The following is a 6,197-nucleotide window of genomic DNA, read 5'->3' as shown; positions in this document are numbered from 1 at the left end:
CATAGTTTATAGGAAATAAATAGTTTATGAAACAACATCAAACGTTAAAGATAAAGGATATAAACTGTTTCTGATTCAGTATGAAAACAGTTAACCATACAAATTGATATGGATATAAACACTTATCGATACAAAATATAAATATTTGATGACACAGGATATAAACAGTTAACAATACAGGATATTAACAATTAATGATACAAGATATAAACGTTTAATTATACATGAGATAAACTAAAAAAATGAAATGAAACAGAAACGACATGGATATAGAAGGTTAATGATACAGGGTATATCTAGGTAATTATACAGGGTAAAACCAGGTAATGATAAAGGGTATATCCAGCTAATTATACAGGGTAAAACCAGGTTATGATACAGGGTATATCTAGGTAATTATACAGGGTAAAACCAGGTAATGATACAGGGTATATCCAGCTAATTATACAGGATAAAACCAGGTAATGACACAGGGTATATCCAGCTAATTATACAGGATAAAACCAGGTTATGATACAGGGTATATCCAGCTAATTATACAGGATAAAACCAGGTAATGATACAGGGTATATCCAGCTAATTATACAGGGTAAAACCAGGTAATGACACAGGGTATATCCAGCTAATTATACAGGGTAAAACCAGGTTATGATACAGGGTATATCCAGGTAATTATACAGGGTAAAACCAGGTAATGACACAGGGTATATCCAGCTTATTATACAGGATAAAACCAGGTAATGATACAGGGTAAAACCAGGTTATGATACAGGGTATATCCAGCTAATGATACAGGATAAAACCAGGTAATGATACAGGGTAAATCCAGGCAATGATACAGGGTATATCCAGCTAATTATACAGGATAAAACAAGGTAATGATACAGTGTATATCCAGGTAATGATACAGGGTAAATCCAGGTAATTAATGATACAGGGTATATCCAGGTAATTATACAGGGTAAAACTAGGTAATGACACAGGGTAAAACCAGGTAATGATTCAGGGTAAAACCAGGTAATGATACAGGGTAAAACCAGGTAATGACACAGGGTATATCCAGCTAATTATACAGGGTATATCCAGGTAATTATACAGGATAAAACCAGGTAATGATACAGGGTATATCCAGGTAATTATACAGGGTAAAACCAGGTAATGATACAGGGTATATCCAGGTAATTATACAGGATAAAACCAGGTAATGATACAGTGTATAACCAGGTAATTATACAGGGTATAAACGGTTTGAGATCACATGAACATTTAATCACACGGCATGTATACAGTTAAGGAAACAGGATATAAGCAGTCAATGATGCAAATATCAAAATATAGACACAGGATATACACAGTTTGAGATACAGAATAAAAACTGTGATCGATACATGATATAAACAGTTAATATTACAGGAGATATAGAGTTAATATTACAGGATATAGACATTTGATCACTGCAGGTTATGAACGTTAAATGTCACTGGATATACATAGGTAATGGGCACAGGCATTTAAGGATAAGGGATAAACAGTTACTGACACAGCATATAAACAGTTAATCAATGTAGGATATTACACCAGCTTCAAATTAATATCAATGTCCTGATTTAATATGTTTTTGTTAGTTTTTTAACGTTGCTTCGATTATTCACGGCACATTACACGATACAAGCTGGGGGACTAATTGATGTTAATGTGATTTTCAAAGTGATAAATATTTGTTTATTTGTACATGTTTCGGAGGTTAGAGTTGATTGCTCAAATTCTGTTGTACAATGATTACATTGCATGAGGTGAGGTGAAATAAGTTGTAACGTCGGGTCCTAGATCCTTATATAGCGATGTGGTTGCACGTGTGTGTGTGTGTGAGTGTGTGTGTGCGTGCGTGCGTGCGCGTGCGTGTGCGTGTGTGTTGATGCTTGTACTAGTCCGGACTAGTGCCCATTTTAGTGTGCCAGCCCACTGAGATACCAGGTCACAGTTTAACATGAATACCCCACCATGACACAGTATACTGATTCAGAACCAACAAGTCCTTTTTTTAGCCCCTAAATGCCGAGCACCGGCACGGTAACAACAAGTACCATCTTTTAACGTCTTTTGAGATGACGCGGTCGGGGGTCGCTCCGCTAATTATGTCAATAAACGTATGTTACTTGTATGATCGAAGTTCCACAAAAGACCGCTTTGAAAGGGATTTCCGTTAGATATGGAAGGTTTTTTTTGTCACTTTTTCTACTCTGCTTTTGGCAGATATTTCTAATGAATATGTCACTTCTTTTTTGTAATGACTATAACGTGATACATTACATCGTAACAACCCATGCGTATGTCATATGGTCTATGGTCGAGCAATTACTAGCAATGCATGTTTTCTTGCTTGTAAGTGTACGTCAAAAAACACAATAAGTACTTGGACGTCATAAATAAATCACCCAGAATATGTAGAGGGCATCATGGAAAATGATAAATACAAAATTCTGTGGAATAGGCCCGTTGACAGCCTCAGACGTATCAAGGCCAACAAAACTGATCTTGTCCTTTTTGATAAATCCAATGAAAGTATTTATATCATTGAATTTTCTGTCACTTTTGACACCAATGTGATTGACAAGACTCAGGAATAAACATGGCAAATATGCAGACTTCGCTTTCGAAATGTCACGCTTGCATCCCAAGTACCATGTTGTCCGACTCCCCATTGTTCTTGGTGCCTTAGGTTTGTTACCTCCCAATCTGTTGACTGATTGGGAGAGTACCCGGGTTTGCTACCAGGAATACAGCCCTTCTGGCAATCTGGGTAATGCAGAAGGCTGCAGTGTTGGGGAGTCTTCACATTCTCCGAAAAGTCCTGGGTGGGTTTGAATAGGCAGCACTTCCTGGGAGAAGTCCCATTCGCTGTCTGGGCTGCGTGTAGAGGGGGCAAGGGCCCCGATGATTTTGAGTTTTCCCCCTCTTCTTTCGATGATCTTTCTGGTGATCCCTTGTACATGTTGTATATTTTGTTTATGTCATTATATAATGAAAACTGTGATTTACCGATTAAGAAACGGAGGCCAATAAAACAAATTAACCAATCATTTCCACAGAATCAACTTGATAACTTAAATGACATTATTTCTGTTACTCTCAATGCGGACTGTTCCTTGCATGACATAAAACAGTTGCATGTATGCTGCTGCTCAAACGATGGAGGAACTCCAGTTTCCAAAGAAAATGAACCACACACACGAGCTAGGGATCGCCAGCAACAAACGTTAGGCCACCATACTGGGGACCGTGGGGACTTACAATACTTCTGCTTCCTTCACGGCTGCCCAGCAGGATTTACACCATGGCTTTAGCTGCAGGTGATTGTAGTCAATTGTAGCTATCAATTAAAACTAACAAATATAGTACGATTAAAAATGGGGTAGACCCAAATGTACTTTGAATGATGTGGAATTTACGTACTCTTTCAGGGGGACAATGATTTTACAGTACTTTAACACCCTTCACGAATACAGCCACAACCAATCTCAGTTTGCAAATTTAATCTACCAATTTTTAAAACGACGGATAGACATTTTCAAAACATATTATTGGTGGCGGGTCACGTGACATTTAAATGATGTTGACACAGCATATTCACTGGAGAGTAAACATGTGATTACAAGATATTAGGAAGTGGTGCAAGAACAAGGTGTGTACTAGTATTGGCATAGATACCTACACTTTGCCATTCAAAAGCATGGGTGTGGATATTGTCGTTTGGAGTAGCAGAATAGGATGTTTTTGTCCGAGAAGAAAACACTCACGTGGAAGTCACCCCGGTATACAGCTACCAAGGTTGGTTCTGAGACTCACTCTGTTATCATTGTCACTATTATTGATAGCGGGGGATGTTGAATCCAGCCCAGGACCACCCAAAGTACCCCCTTCTTCAGGAAGAGTACAGACTAGAATATCTGCACAAAATGTTTCTGGCAAATGTTTGACTCCTGACACTTCACATAGCCAATCAACATTCGACGATCTTGCTATAACACCCAAAGCAATCCAAACACAGATTACCTCCTTCATGACAAGATGGACCTATTCATAAAAGACTGTGATGACAAACTTCGTGACCTTCAAGAGAAAAACACAAGTTTGAAACAGAAACGTGATGCCCTGGAATCCAGAAATGACAGCATTGAAGCACAGTCTCGAAGATCAAATTTAATCTTTCATGGTCTGCAAGACAAAACATGGGAAGATGTGTCAAAGATTTTATGGACGTTACTCTAAACATCGAAGTTCAATCCATCTGCAAAGAAAGAGCACATCGGCTGCACACAAAATCTGGAAGTAAACCGATAATTGTCAAGTTCTCTTTCTACAAGGACAGAGCAGACGTGATGGAAGCTGCCAGAAAGATTCTGAAGGGGAATAAAGAGTTCAGGGTTTCAGAAGGCTACATCCAGAGTGTGAGAGGGGTTCGATCAAAGTTGTTTCCTTTATGGTGAGAGCCAGACAAGAGAACAAAGTGGCCTATTTGAGCTGCGATAAACTGGTAGTTGATGGTTCAGTTTTTGTTCTGGGAGACGTTCCAATCAACGTTGAATGAGAAGAGAGTTGATTCGCCAAACATTTTCGCGTGAGGCAACATGTGTTTGATTTATAATTTGTGCAAACCGAAAGAAAACACCGTCCGCTCAACTCTGTATGTACGCATAAAAGTTGGCGACTGTTGACAATGTGTTTGCTGTTGTCAAAAGAACAGATATTAATTAGATCATGCTCTTACGTTCACATACACGTTCACATTGCAAAATATACACACAGTGCAAATTTACATTTACACCTGCTCCAGACATGATGCAAATTTGCTCATGGTGTAAATATACACACACGAGTAAATGCGTTCACATGACAAGTATACTCACGTATGTATTTCTACACACATAAGCACATATACACACATATGTATAGAGGTGCACGTGAACGGGGTGTAAGTCACCATGCCAGCAGCCGGCAAGGTAGTTACCGGGTTGTCGGGGTCGTCACAACAGAGTTTGCACCCCCATTTTGTGGACGGGAACGAGATCGTCCTTCGCTTGTATTCAAGCATGGGAACACAGTTCCGTTTCTGGCACTCGTCAACTCCGAAGCACATACCAAGTTAGATAGGAATGTGTACACGTTGTTACTTTTATACTTTTGATCGCTTGAAAGGTTTGGGTTTGGTTTGTTTGTTTAAATTAAAGAATATGAATATGTCTAATATGCATATTTACAGCAGATTTTGAACAGCAACTTTCAGAGAGTTTTACTTCAAGTCTTGTAGGAAGCTGAATACATCGGAATGGTTGGCACTTTTGAGATCATCAACATGGCAAGAAAGCGAAATGTAATATGCTTGCAATATTAAAACAATGTCTTGTTTGTTTGTTGTTTAACGCCGCACTCAGCAATATTCCAGCTATATGACAGTGGTCTGTACATAATCGAGTCTGGTCCAGACAATACAGTGATTGACATCATGAGCATCGATCCATGCAATTGGGATACGATGACCAAGTATCCCAACCAAGTCAGCGGGCCTGACCTCCCGATCCCGTTAGTCGCCTTTCACGACTGTAATATCTTGATAAGTATTATATTACCCGATGTACCCTTGAACTATGTACTGTGAGAGTAACGCGTATGAATACCTCACGTGCCTGTGAAGGTAGTCCGCACGTGCTGTCACTCGGCTATGACATGTTGACCGGCCATGTGGCTGGCGAAATAAAAGTGTCTCCGGAACGCCTCTGGTACTCTCTCTAGTCTGAGGGCTTGGTTATAACAACGACAATCACAGTCGCCTTTTATGGCAAGCATGGGTTTCTGAAGACCTATTCTAACCAGGACTTTCTCATGAGTCTTGAAAAGTACTGAATATGAGTTTTAGCAAAGGCTTGTCATGATATGAGTACAATGTGTGAAGTCCATTTCTGATGTCGCCCACTGTGATATTGCTGGAATATTGCTTACAGCAGGGTAAACTCACCAGACTTACTCACTCACTCATGGTATTTCTTCCAGTGTGTGTATCACAATGGACTGAAAATATTCAGTGGCAGTCACACTCACTGCAACTGTTGTCCCTGCAAACTATACTACTCAAATAAGTTAAAGAACACCTGATTTTTTCACATGGCGATAGCTGTCATGGCTGGTTGGTATTGCAACAG

The sequence above is a fragment of the Haliotis rufescens genome, unplaced genomic scaffold (assembly GCF_023055435.1).
Source record: "Haliotis rufescens isolate VD_foot unplaced genomic scaffold, xgHalRufe1.0.p SCAF_14, whole genome shotgun sequence".
NCBI lineage: Eukaryota > Metazoa > Mollusca > Gastropoda > Lepetellida > Haliotidae > Haliotis > Haliotis rufescens.
This window is presented reverse-complemented; position numbering follows the sequence as displayed.